The sequence below is a fragment of the Pristis pectinata genome, chromosome 28, assembly GCF_009764475.1.
Source record: "Pristis pectinata isolate sPriPec2 chromosome 28, sPriPec2.1.pri, whole genome shotgun sequence".
Classification (NCBI taxonomy): domain Eukaryota; kingdom Metazoa; phylum Chordata; class Chondrichthyes; order Rhinopristiformes; family Pristidae; genus Pristis; species Pristis pectinata.
In genome coordinates this window covers 29,255,168-29,267,618 of record NC_067432.1, presented here as the reverse complement: position 1 = coordinate 29,267,618, position 12,451 = coordinate 29,255,168, and the positions used below count along the sequence as shown (strand labels likewise).

Genomic DNA, 12,451 nt, shown 5'->3' with positions numbered 1-12,451 from the left:
CCAGTACAGATCCCTGAGGTACACAACTGGTCACCGACCTCCACTCAGAATACGACCCTTCAACAACCACTCTTTGCCTTCTGTGGGCCAGCCAGTTCTGGATCCACACTGCAATGTCCCCTTAGATCCCATGTCTCCTCACCTTCTCCAAAAGCCTCGCATGGGGACCTTATCAAATGCCTTGCTGAAATCCATATACACTACATCTACTACTCTCCCTTCATCGATGTCCTTAGTCACATTCTCAAAAAATTCAATCAGGCTCGTAAGGCAGGACCTGCCCTTGACAAAACCATGCTGACTATTCCTAATCATATTATGCCTCTCCAAATTGGTTTATTATTGTCACTTGTACTGAGTACAGTGAAAAACTTGTCTTGCAAATGGATCATACAGGTCAATTCATTACACAGTGCAGTTACATTGGGTTAGTACAGAGTGCATTGAGGTAGTACAGGTAAAAACATTAACAGTACAGAGTAAAGAGTCACAGCTACAGAGGAAGCACAGTGGTCCAGTAGTGCAGGGTGTTGGTGGGGCCACACCGGGATCTGCACACAGTTGCTCCCCCTGTTCTGTAAAGCGTATACTGGTGTTGGAGGCAGACCAGAGTCACCAAACTAATTCCAGAGATGAGAGGGTTGCCTGTCAAGAGAAACTATGGAAATTAAATAGTTATTTTATGGAGTTTAGAAGAAAAACCAGTGATGGTTTTTTATTTTTTTTAATCTGACTGCGTGGTAACAGGCCCTTCCGGCCCAATGAGTCCGCGCCGCCCATTTTAAACCCAAATTAACCTACCCGTACGTCTTTGGAATGTGGGAGGAAACCGGAGCACCCGGAGCAAACCCACGCAGACACGGGAGAACGTACAAACTCCTTACAGACAGTGACAGGAATCGAACCCCGATCGCTGGCGCTGTAATAGTGTCGCGCTAACCACTATTGGTATTGAAACATAAGATCCTTTTGTAACTTACGGTAATTCTTATGTATTGCACTGTACTGCTGCTGCAAAACAACACATTTCCCAACAAATGTCAGTGTGGTTGTGCACTTTAGAAGAAGAAATAAGTGGGCAGATTATTATCTAGATGGGGAGAAAATTCAAAATTCGGAAGTGCAAAGGGACTTTGGGGTCCTCGTGCAGGATACCCTAAAGGTTAACCACCAGGTCGGATCGGCGGTAAAGAGAGCGAATGCTATGTTGGCATTCATTTCGAGGTATAACGTATAAAAGTAAGGATGTGTTGATGAGACTCTATGGGGCACTGGTGAGACCTCATTTGGAGTACTGTGTGCAGTTTTGGGCCCCTTATATTAGGAAGGATGTACTGATGTTGGAGAGGGTTCAGAGAAGATTTACGAGGATGATTCCTGGAATGAAAGGGCTTACATATGAGGAGTGTTTGTCGGCTGTTGGACTGGAGTACAGAAGAATGAGAGGGAACCTCATAGAAACATTTAGAATGTTGAAAGGACTGGACAGAGTAGATGTGGCTAAGTTGTTTACCTTGGTGGGTGAGTCCAGGACAAGAGGGCAGAGTCTTAGAATTAGAGGGTACCCATTTGGAACAGAGATGAGGAGAAATTTCTTCAGCCAGAGGGCCGTGGATTTATGGAATTCGTTGCCATGTACAGCTGTGGAGGCCCGATCATTGGGGGCATTTAAGGAGGAGATTGATAGGTATCTAATTAGTTGGGATATCAAGGGATATGGGGAAAAGGCCGGGAATTGGGGCTAGATGGAATATTGGTTTAGCTCACGGTAAAGTGACGGAGCAGACTCGATGGGCCGAATGGCCTACTTCTGCTCCTTTGTCTTGTGATATTGTGATCTAATAAACCTGATACTGATAACAGGGTAGATGTTTGATTTGATTTGACTTCTTTATTAGTCACATGTACATCAAAACACACAGTGAAATACATCTTTTGCGTAGAGTGTTCTGGGGGGCAGCCCGCAAGTGTCACCACGCTTCCGGCGCCAACATAGCATGCCCACAACTTCCTAACCCGTACGTCTTTGGAATGTGGGAGGAAACTGGAGCACCCGGAGGAAACCCACGCAGACATGGGGAGAACGTACAAACTCCTTACAGACAGTGGCCGGAATTGAACCTGGGTCACTGGCGCTGTAATAGCATTACGCTAACCGCTACTATGTTGAGATGTTTCCACTAGTGGAAGAATAGAACAAGGGGACACAGTTACAACATAAGGGGATGACGATTTAAAGCAGGCGTACTGAACTTTGCAAAGGGCGGTGACTTTCTGGAATTTTCTACCCGGGAGGGCTGTGGGGGCTAGATCATTGGGATTACTTAATGAGGAAATCGGTGCATTTTTGGGAGCTCAGAGAACTGAGGGCTATGCAGAGACTGGAGCATTAGCACACCCACACTGTCACGGAGAACATGCGAACTCCACACAGGCAGCACCAGAGGTCGCGGTCTCTTCAAGCTGCATGATTGTGGCAGTATTTCCACATTTTATCAAATCTGTGCAGTAAGATGTTTAAAAAAGAGCAGCCAGCATTCAATTAACAATTTACTGCACAAGCTGCACTTTGCGATTTTTCAATTTGTTTTGAAGGAGTTATAGGGCAGGTGACAAGTGCAATTTATCTGACTGCCTGCTGACTCCGGTATCAGATTGACAGCCACAGAATGAAATTAAGGGAAAAGCTCTCTTCAGCTCGGGTACGAGTGTCATTGAGTGCATTTTAAAACCCATTTTATGGCATTGCAGCTTTATTCTTTGGAAATCAGCTGAACTAACAGCAGACATAGTTAAGTATTGATTATCTGTAGTAGATAGACCCTAATGTTCCTAGCAAATGCACATCAGCAGAAGAGAAATTATGCTTCCTCTGCACGTCTACAGCTAAGTACCGGCTAATGGAATCGAACAGCTGCTGTGGGTGAAAGTGAATAAAGTTCAGCAAGTAAGTTAATATCCAAAAGGCCCAATGATCCAGCAACATGAGTTTCACCACATTTAATCAGATTTGCAAAATTCGTTCCAAGTTAAATTGAAGATAAATTCAATAAGTTGCAAGTTTAATGCAACAAAAATGCTTCTCTGATTCAAAATACAAAAATACTCTGTACATGGAATTCTAACATTCTAGCTGTGGTTTTGAATTCTGGGTTCAAAGGATGATTTTGATTTAGGGAAACAGTGAATATGTTGAATTTCTTGGAACGCATGTCATCCCATAGATTCATACAATAATTCAAAGGGGAGATGAAGATTCTCCGGTCAAACTTGCAATGTTGGGATCAGATTACATGGAATGACACCATTCAGTCCATAACACCTGCACCTAAAACAAAACAGAACATGAGGTAAGCACTCAGCAGGCCAGGCAGCCTCTGCGGAAGGAGTAACAGAGTTGACGTTTCAGGTGGAAGGTCCTCCCTGGTCCTGATGAAGGGGCTGTGAACTGAAACAAAGGCTCCCTTTCTGTGCTTCCAGTTTTCAAAATCAGGATCAGATTTATTGTCACTGACTTACACGGCATGAAATTTATTGTTTTGCGGCAGCAGTATGGTGCCAAGCCATAAAATTACTATAAATTTTTATATAAATAAGTAGTGCAGAAAAAAGCAATGACGAGGTAGTGTTCATGGACCGTTCAAAAATCTGATGGCGGAGGGGAAGAAGCTGTTCCTGAAACGTTGAGTGTGGGTCTTCAGGCTCCTGTACCTCTTACCTGATGGTAGTAATGTGAAGAGGGCATGTCCCGGGTGGTGAGGGTCCTTAATGATGGATACTGCTTTTTTGAGGCACCACCTCTTGAAGATGTCCTTGATGGCAGGGAGGGTTGTGCACGTGATGGAGCTGGCTGAGTCTACAACCCTCTGCAGCCTCTTGCGATCCTGTGCATCGGAGCCTCCATACCAGACGGTGATGCAACCAGTCAGAATGTTCTCCACCACACATCTGTAGTTTTTGACTTTCACTTCAGATTTCCAGCATCTGCAGTTTATGATTTTCAACACCTGTGTCTGTTGTTTAATTGAGCTAATGAATTCATCACGTTCCCCTTCTCTTTCCCCATAGCACTGAGAGCTTTCCATTCTAATCCTATTTCCCATTAATTTGGATAGCTGTCATTGCAGCTCTTCACCCTGCCCTCTTGGGCAGTGGATTCAAAATCAATAACTCCCCACATCTGCCACACCCTGGCAAAATGTTTCCATTGTCACCGGATGGTTAACAGAGGGTGAGGTGGTTTAAAGGTTGCATAGAGGTTTGACATCATCAAAGTGATAAAATGCTTCATAATATAAATATCCCTGCTGTTTTGTTTACATTACCATCAGTTACTCATTCTTTTCAAATTTCAACAATCACATTTCAAGTTGATACTCCCGTAAAGACCCTTTTTGCCATTGTATGGGGAAAGACAGAATTACACGTCACTGTGTGACATCAGTATATGCGGAATGGTAGTGTAGCGGTTAGCGTAACGCTGTTACAGCGCCAGCGACCGGGTTCAATTCCCATCGCTGTCTGTAAGGAGTTTGTACGTTCTCCCCATGTCTGCGTGGGTTTCCTCCGGGTGCTCCGGTTTCCTCCCACGTTCCAAAGACGTACGGGTTAGGAGCTGTGGGCATGCGACATTGGCGCTGGAAGCGTGGCGACACTTGCGGGCTGCCCCCAGCACATTCTCAGTAACACAAAAAGACGCATTTCACTTAGTGTTTTGATGTCCATGTGACTAATAAATAAATATCTTATATTTTAATTTCAGCAAAATTCTCTCCTACTTTTGAAAGTTGGGCTGTACACAAACTGACACATTTACTATCTTCACTTGTGTGTCATCAAGATGAAATTTGTTTTGAAGGGAGGTTTAGTGTATGGCATTAGTAATTTCTGTTGTAATGCATTCTAGAAACATCTCTCATCATGGTGTTCCGGACAGGTTGACAGCTGTCAGCTTTCTGTTATTGAGAGGATTATACTGCCAGCCATCCCACCAAGCTTCGAGATCTGAAGGAAGGCAAGAAAATTAGAACCATTTTAAAAGCATTCATCTGAAATTTCTTACGATTTAATAGATTTTGAAGGTAAGTTGTTATGAATAGATTTGTGCAAAACTCAAAGCAATGATACAAGTTTGTCTTTTATTCTAGTTAGCATCTTTCTGAAACATTTCCATACAATCCAAATTCTCATCAGTAAGAGTATAGTTTTAGCCTGAACACTGCAGTGCAATAGAAAAGCATTGTAAGAAATATCAGCAACTTCTGGAGAAAGGTATCGGTGAGAGCCGTTTATTGTTATTTCAGTAGCTAGTTCCCATGTTACTGAGCGTTAGACGTGGCTCCTTGCTGAAGCAGAGACTTGAGCAAGTCACTCAGGATAACACTTCAGTGAAGTACTGAGGGGAAGTCGGACCGTTAGAAGAACTGCTCTTTGGATCAGAAATTAAACTAAGCCGCCTTGCAGTCTCTTGGCTGGACACAAAGAACCCATGCCTTCATTAAAAGACGAACAGTCAGTTCTGTCTCTTGTCCCGGCTCACAGTTATCCCCAGTCACCATCACTAAGGCACAGGTTATATGATCTTCTATGTATCATGGACGTTAGAAAATTGGATATGACACAAAGGTGGCTATATTTCAAGAGTAATTTGTCAGTGAAGCCGAATAGAAGTGCGAGTTTAGCTTCCTTTCCACTCATTTTTGGAAAATAAAATCAGCACAAAACATGCTGTTGATCTACCACATGTACATTTCCCATTTCTGGAGATGTAGTTCCTTTTGATTGTAACTCCAACAGCTAATGTAACGCTATTACAGCGCCAGCGACCTGGGTTCAATTCCGGCTGCTGTCTGTAAGGAGTTTGTACATTCTCCCCGTGTCTTTCCTCCGGGTGCTCTGGTTTCCTCTCACATTCCAAAGGCATACGGGTTAGGAAGTTGTGGGCGTGCTATGTTGGCGCCGGAAGCGTGGCGACACTTGCGGGCTGCCCCCAGCACATTTTCAGTAATGCAAAAAGATGCATTTCACTGTGTGTTTCGATGTACATGTGACTAATAAATAAATAAATATCTTATCTTGCATCCCAATAACCCTCCGGATCTTTCTGCCCCTTCACTCTCCTCAGACCCCGCCTCTCCCCCGTCCCTGTTTCACCATCCCTTCTGACCTACCTTCCCCTGATCCTGAATGATCAGCCCCCAGCAGAGGCCTCAGCGTCACCCACCCCCTTGCCCCTCTCTGCCCCAATCTCAGTGGGTTCTAACATGGTCGGTTGGTTCTGAGAGGACAGAGTGCTGCACATTCAGAAGCGGGTAAGTCGGAGCCAAAAGGGGAATGGAAAAATAAGGACGGTCAATGTCATATCGACGGTTCACCCTAAGCCACGTGCCAGTGAGTACAGAGACAGGAAGGTAGAACAGGTGAATGTGTGGCTAAAGAGCTGGTGTAGGGGGGAGGGCTTCATGTTTTTGGATCATTGGGATCTCTCTGGGCAGGGTTGACTTGTACAATTAGGATGGGCTGCACCTGAACTGGAGAAGCACCAATACGCTTGCAGGGAGGTTTGCTGGTGCTGCTTGGGAGGGTTTGAACTAGTGAGGCAGGGGGGTGGGACCCAGGATGACAGTGCAGTGGTAGAGAGGCTGACTCCTGTGTAGAGAACAGAACAGGCAAGTGCAGTCAGCAGAGCAGACAGAGGCAGGCGGGGAAGCATGAGAGGGCCGGCAGGCTGAACTGTATTCACTTCGATGCAAGGAGCCTCGCAGGTCAGACAGATGAGCAGAGAGTGTGGATCAGCAGGTGGGATTGAGGGATTGTTGCAGTCACGGAGACGTGGCTGAGGGAAGGGCTGGACTGGCAGCTCAGTGTCCTGGGGTGTCGAGGTTTCAGGTGGTTGCAAAGGGGACTGGGTGTTGCACTGCTGATCAGGGAGAGCATTACAGCAGTGCCAGGGAGAGTGTCCTGGAGGGATCGATAGGAAGTTTGGTGGGGCAAGAGTAGGCCGAAACAGTGGGCCTGCCAGGGCAGTCCTGCCTGTGGATGTTGGGCAGGAGGTAGAGGTGGGCTGTGCAGGGTTGGGACCCTCCAGGACTGGAAGCTGTGGAGGGAGGATCTCCCAAGGAAATGAGGTCCGTGACTGTCTGGGTGGGGTTGTGATCCAAAGGGAGGTATGTCGAGGAGTTGGTGTCTGTGGGGTAGAGGTCAGTTCACCTGACCGCAACAACACCACCCTTGTGGCAGGTTTGCTTCTCCTCTGGTCCAGTCCCTTCCCGCTTACATCCGTTGCACCGCCAATGTTCTCTGCCACTTGCTCCATTTCCAGTTCCCTGGTCCCAACAGACACATCTTTACCACAGACGTACAATCCCTTTACACCTCCATCCCACAACAGGAGGGTCTGAGGACCCTCCACTGGAGCAGAGGCCCAACCAGTTCCCCTCCATCTACACACTCATCCACCCAGCGTAACCTGTTCTTACGTTGAACAATTCCACACTTCCTCCAGATCCAAGGTGTCGCCGTGGGCGCTCACCTGCGCACAAACTATGCCGGTCTTTTTGTGGGACAGTCTTTGTCTCAGTCCTACCCAGACCCACCCCCTCAACCCTTCATCTGGTACATCGGTGACTGCATTGGTGCTGCCTCCTGCACTCATGCACAACTCAACAGTTTCATTACTTTGACTGCCAATTCCCACCGTGCCTGTCAAACTCTGACCCCTTCCTTCTCTGGATCTCCCCGTCTCCATCTCAGGAGGTGGGTTAGCCACTGACATCCATTACAAGCTGACCAATTCCCACAACTATCTCGACACCTCTTTGTCCTACCCTGCCTCCCGTACGGACTATTCCATTCTCCCGGCTCCTCCGTCTCTGTCGTAGTTGCTCCGATGTTGAAACTCTCCGTACAGGTGCCTCTGAAATGCCTTCCTTCTTCCTGAACCATGACTTCCCCTCTACCATTGTTAAGCCCTTGACCACATTTCGTCCGTTTCTCCAGCCTCAGCTCCCATCCCCTTCCTCCAGGACAGGACAAGGATAGAGTTCCCCTGGTCCTCACCTTCCACCCCACCAGCCTCCATATTCAACAGATCTCCACAATCTCCACCTCCTTCAAAGAGATTCCACTACCACACACACCTTCCCCTCTCCTCCCCTTTTCAGCATTTCACAGGGGCCGTTCCATGTGTGACTCCCTGGTCCCACCAACCACCCCCTTCTTACGGCACTTTCCCTTGTAATCACAGGTGATGCCACACCTGTCCTTTCCCCTCCTCCCTTCCTTCCATCCAGGGACCAGAGAGTCCATCCAGGTGAAGATGGTTTTACCCCATCAGAGACATCCCCCTTCCCCACCCTCCCTGCAGCTTCCTTTGTGTCCACCCCAGCTCTGATGGAGGGTGCCCGACCTGAAATGTGGACTCTGCTTCTCCTCCCGCAGATGCCGCATGGTCTTCTGAGTATTTCAGGCATTTTCTGCCTTTGTTTTAGATTTCCGGCGTCTGCAGGTTTTTTGAGTCACACCGTTTCCGAAGGTGCTGACAACTCAAAGCCAAGTGTGAAAGGAAGCTGTGTAGAGAATGCAAACGAGCTGCAGAGGGAGCTGGGCCAACAAAGCGTTTGGACAATCAGAGAGGTGTAAAATTATGCACTTTGATAGGAAAAACTGAAAAGCAGGAAGTTGTACAAAAATTGACAGATTAGAAAACATTGCAACACAGAAAGGTAACATTCAGATACCACAAGCAACTAGTGGGGTAAGTGTTATGTTAGTCTTCATAGCAAAGGCCTTACAGATTTTGTACTCGCTTTGCATGCTGAAGGCCAGTGATACTTGGACTATATACAGCTGCCAAGAATGCACAGTAACCTCCGCTTTTGATACCTGTGGTGCATTCTTGGATTCTCATGGAAGGAAACCATTTGGAACACAACATTCCTTTCAGAAGCAAAGATGCTGAGTGCTCCAGCACTCCCCAGGGAAGGCAGGCTTCAGGGGCTCAGGGACACGCAGAGAACAGAAGGTGTCTGCGTCACAGGGCAGGTGGTCTGAGCCAAAAGACCAGCAGGACACCCAAAGCTCTACTTCCCAGAAGGATGTGGAGCATTCAGCTTTCATCATGACATGTAGCCAAGCACGGGAGCAAATAGTGGCATTGGCTATGAGCAGGGACCGGGAGTGGTTCCCACAGCACCAAAGGAGATGCCAGCACCATAAGCAAGGCCACAGAACCATAGACCACCTGACATCATCACCTGATGACACTTCCAGTCGTGACACTTGTGACAAACTCCCTTTCCACAGTCGCCCTAGTCACGAGCTGTAGATGTACGGCCTCACCGTGGTTTGAAAGCTGCACACCCGTCGTCTCAAGAAGAATACTAACAATTGCAGAGAGACTCAATATAAGGAAGCAAATCTTATTCAATTATAAAGCACAATATTGGTCTCCCACTGGAAAGATATACTTGTTTTTAAAGATTTCACAAAGTGATACCTGGGATGAGAGGCCTGTCCTACAAAGGAGTAGAATGAACCTTGGTTCTCAGGAAGTTAGAAGGATGGAGGTGACCTCACTGAGGGATAGGGCATTTCCGTCACAGGGTAGGTACTGAGAGCCCAGAACTGGGATCGTGGCCCACAGGGTTGGCCATTGGGACTGAACTGAGAAGGAGTTTCTTCACTTGGAGTTGTTCATCCTTTTAATTCTCTACCTCAGTGGCTGTGAGCGTTAGGTCAACGATTACACTTCGGACCCAAACTGTTCATTTTGAGGGGAGGTCTGGGGAAATCAAGGGATGTTAGGGGTAGGTGAGAAAATGAAGTTGATGTTCAAAGTTGGCTGTGCTCTTGTTGAACAGTGGGGTAACCTCTGGACACTGAATCGCTTATTGCTGCTCCAATTTTCAATTTGCGAATTCTTACTGTTCAGAGTACTTTGATTGTTCATTAAATACCAGCTGAAGCAGCCCATCACTATCTATCACATTCAGGTTTCCTTTGATACATTCAACATGGCTAATCTCATTAAATCACTCTTTAGCTATTGTGTCCTAACAAAAGGAGATAAGGGACCCATTGTTTTTGCCAAGAGACTCTGTTCACAATGGCGTCTGCATCTCGAGCCTCATCCCTTCTCGACAGAGATTAAGTAAAATCAATGGTAAGTAGTTCACTTTCTAAGAACGTTGAAATTTCTTGTTGATTTAGGATCACATGCTTACAGTCAAGTAAATATGCGACGGATTGTAAATTTGATAAAAGACTGTACAGATTACATATTAAACGATACCTATAACGTAGGCAATTTAGTTTTGACGGTTTTGAACCCATAGCCCACAACACATTGAGGAACGTGACAGAGGAGGTTGTTCCGAGGCTGACAGGACACAGGAAGACTGACGGCATAAACGTCTGGGTGGGCGGGCAGTCTCCAACCTGACGACATGAACATCGATTTCTCTAACTTCCGGGAACCAGTTCCCTCTGTCCCTTCCCCTCTTTACTGATCCCGCCGGTCCCATCGCCCTCTCCCCTTGTCCTCGCCCGCCCTCTCCATCTGCCCATCATTCCTCTCTCCGGTTCCCCTCCCCACCTCCTTTATTCCAGGCTGCACCATCCCCTCCTGTCAGATTCCATCTCCCTCAGCTCTCTGTCACTTCCCATTCGCCACCCTCCCCCCCTTGCCTATCACCCCCCTCACCTGAATCCACCTGTCACATGACAGCTCTTTCCCCACCCCTTCCCCCCACCTCTATACACCGGCCATCTCCCCTCTTCCCTGTCCGGATGAAGGGTCTCACCCAAAATGTTGACGGTTCATTTGCCTCCACAGCTGCTGCCTGACCCACTGAGCTCCTGCACCTCCTCTCTGTGTTGCTCCGGATGTCCAGCAGCTGCAGTCTCGTGTGTCCCCAGAGTGGCTGATCAGTCTCTCGCCCATGGTTTTATGTTGTTGATAACCCCTGTCTGACGCTCATCTTTCACTCAGTCGTGAGATTTTGAACTGATGCCTCAGAAACCACATTAGAGTTATTGAAGCAACTCATTTTTTCCTATCAAACAGGAACCAAATGATCCAATTACTCAGCAGCGCCCCCCTCACCGTGACCACAGTCAGTGCAGGTCCGTAGTAACGTCTCCTCCTCGCTGACAATCAACACAGGCACACCTCAAGGATGCGTGCTTAGCCCACTGCTCTACTCTCTCTATACTCATGACTGTGTGGCTAGGCGCAGCTCAAACACCATCTATAAATTCGCCGATGACACCACTGTTGTTGGCAGAACCTCAGATGGCGATGAGGCGTACAGGAGTGAGGTAGCTCGGCTGGTTGAGTGGTGTCGCAACAACAACCTTACGCTCAACGTCAGCAAGAGCAAGGAATTGATTGTGGAAGGGGAAGTCAGGAGAACGCACACCAGTCCTCACTGAGGGGTCAGCAATAGAAAGGGTGAGCAACTTCAAGTTCCTGGGCATCAACACCTCAGAGAATCTGTCATGGTCCCAACACATTGAAGAAGGCACGTAGCAGCTCTACTTTGCTAGGAGTTTGAGGAGATTTGGTATGTCACCAAAGGCTCTTGCAAACATCTACAGATGTCTGTAGATGCTTCTAGAGGTAGAGAGCATATTGACTGGTTGCATCACCGTCTGGTATGGAGGCTCCAATGCACAGGATTGCACGAGGCTATAGAGGGTTGTAGACTCAGCCAGCTCCATCACAGGCACAACCCTCCCCACCGTCAAGGACACTTTCAAGAGGCGGTGCCTCAAGAAGGCAGCATCCATCACTAAGGACCCTCACCACCCAGGACATGCCCTCTTCACGTTACTTTTACGGAGAGGAGGTACAGGAGCCTGAAGACCCACACTCAACGATTCAGGAACAGTTTCTTCCCCTCCGCCATCAAATTTCTGAACAGTCCATGAACACAACCTCGTTATTCCTCTTTTGCACTATTTATTTTTGTAACTTATAGAAATTTTTATGTCTTGCACTGTACTGCTGCCGCAAAACAACAAATTCCCCAACATATGTCAGTGATAATAAACCTGATTCTGATTCTGACAAGTTGGAGCAACTGTACATGTCTCTCATCAAACGTATCGGTGCCGAGTTCCTCCCTATTACTGCTCCTCACTCCAGCTCTAGGCTGCTGCCGCACAATACACTGCATCTTATTCACAATGTTCAAGACGTAAGTAGCTTAAAAAGCTTCGAATCCACCCATTACCAAACTTAAAGGTGCATTACCCAGACACAATCCTGGAGGAAAATGATCACAAAAATTGTAAGTGGGTTGTGGCATGTTTTAGGGACCTTAGGATGACGGCCGTGTGCTCAGCATTCCTCAGGTACTGCACATCTCAGTCACACCGTTCCTGGAAGCACAATGTGTGCCCAGGAACCGCTCCCACAGATGTCTGACTTCCCCAGTGAGGGTGGAAC

At 47.3% G+C, this 12,451-nt stretch overlaps 1 long non-coding RNA gene across 1 annotated transcript in view; it reads left to right on the top strand.

The window, feature by feature from the left end:
* LOC127583972 (uncharacterized) overlaps positions 1-12,074 on the top strand; it is a 13,246-nt gene extending 1,172 nt beyond the window's left edge. Inside the window, exons 2-4 of the long non-coding RNA XR_007958321.1 lie at positions 4,907-5,081; positions 10,043-10,162; positions 10,835-12,074. This is a non-coding gene — a long non-coding RNA (uncharacterized LOC127583972). The remainder of the gene's footprint in view (positions 1-4,906; positions 5,082-10,042; positions 10,163-10,834) is intronic.
* The last annotated feature ends 377 nt before the right edge of the window (positions 12,075-12,451 follow it).